The 283-nt window shown below is 32.2% G+C and overlaps 1 protein-coding gene across 1 annotated transcript in view; it reads left to right on the forward strand.

Moving 5' to 3' along the window:
- Positions 1-283, forward strand: part of FGFR1OP2 (FGFR1 oncogene partner 2) — a 37,258-nt gene that overhangs the window by 29,677 nt on the left and 7,298 nt on the right. The window lies entirely within an intron of this gene.

A 283-nucleotide genomic window follows, 5' to 3' on the forward strand; every position in this document is an offset into this window, starting at 1 on the left:
CCATGAGACTGCAGCTTTAGTGATTGCCTGTCTGCTTTTCCATTAATTCAAGTTTTTGTCAAAGAAAATTCAATTTTAAAGGCTGTAGGAATGTCTTATTTGCAGCATAAACAAAAGAAGTAATTTAATTTTAGCTGACTTACCTTAACTGATACTTAGCTAACAACTGTCTACAACTTAAACTTATGTGTAGGAAACATTTCAGGAATGAAAGAGAAGGAATACTACTTTCTAAGAAAGAAGATCTTGTAACAGACATTTAGTAGGTTAAACTACTCCTTTG

Source organism: Otolemur garnettii, unplaced genomic scaffold, assembly GCF_000181295.1.
Source record: "Otolemur garnettii isolate 467f Iridium unplaced genomic scaffold, OtoGar3 scaffold00057, whole genome shotgun sequence".
Lineage (NCBI taxonomy): Eukaryota > Metazoa > Chordata > Mammalia > Primates > Galagidae > Otolemur > Otolemur garnettii.